Genomic DNA, 644 nt, shown 5'->3' with positions numbered 1-644 from the left:
CTCGAACGGCGGTCAACTACATGGGAGTCCAGCGACACAGCCATTATGCTAACTGCTGGTCCCAAGAGCTAATTTTTTTTAAGAATTATTTTATTTTAATTAATTAATTTATTTATTTATTTTAATTTGACCAGAGAGGGACACAGAGAGAGAGAGAGAGGAGGTGAGAAAGCAAGCCACCAGGTCCAGGACTCAAACTTGGTCAGTCATGTGGAAGTCCAGTACCCTTAACCACCATGCCACCTGCTGGCCCCCAGCGAGGAGCTGATTTCTTACAGAGTCTCACCATGTCCAGTACTCCGGCCCCAGCCTGCTCAGCTGTGTGAGCCTGGTCTACTTAGTTGGGCCAGGAGCTGAAACGAGGCCTCTCACTGGCCCCAGCCTCTGAGCAGCAGGGTCTCAGCAGTGCGAGCCACCATGGCTGAGCCCCAGAGTTTCAGTTTTGTGAGATGAAAACGTTCTGAAGGTCGGTTGCACGACAATGTGACTATACTTCACACAGCCCAAGTACACACTAACAAATATCTAACTATACACTTAGGTATTCAAGCCGTCAGGTCCGGGACTCAGACTGCATCCGGCCATGTGGGAGTCTAGTGCACCACGTCACCTTCTGGCTCCCACAGCCCCTGCTTTTTTTTTTC

This window comes from Tupaia chinensis, unplaced genomic scaffold, assembly GCF_000334495.1.
Source record: "Tupaia chinensis unplaced genomic scaffold, TupChi_1.0 Scaffold000067_1, whole genome shotgun sequence".
NCBI lineage: Eukaryota > Metazoa > Chordata > Mammalia > Scandentia > Tupaiidae > Tupaia > Tupaia belangeri.
Note: the sequence above shows the minus strand (reverse complement) of the source record.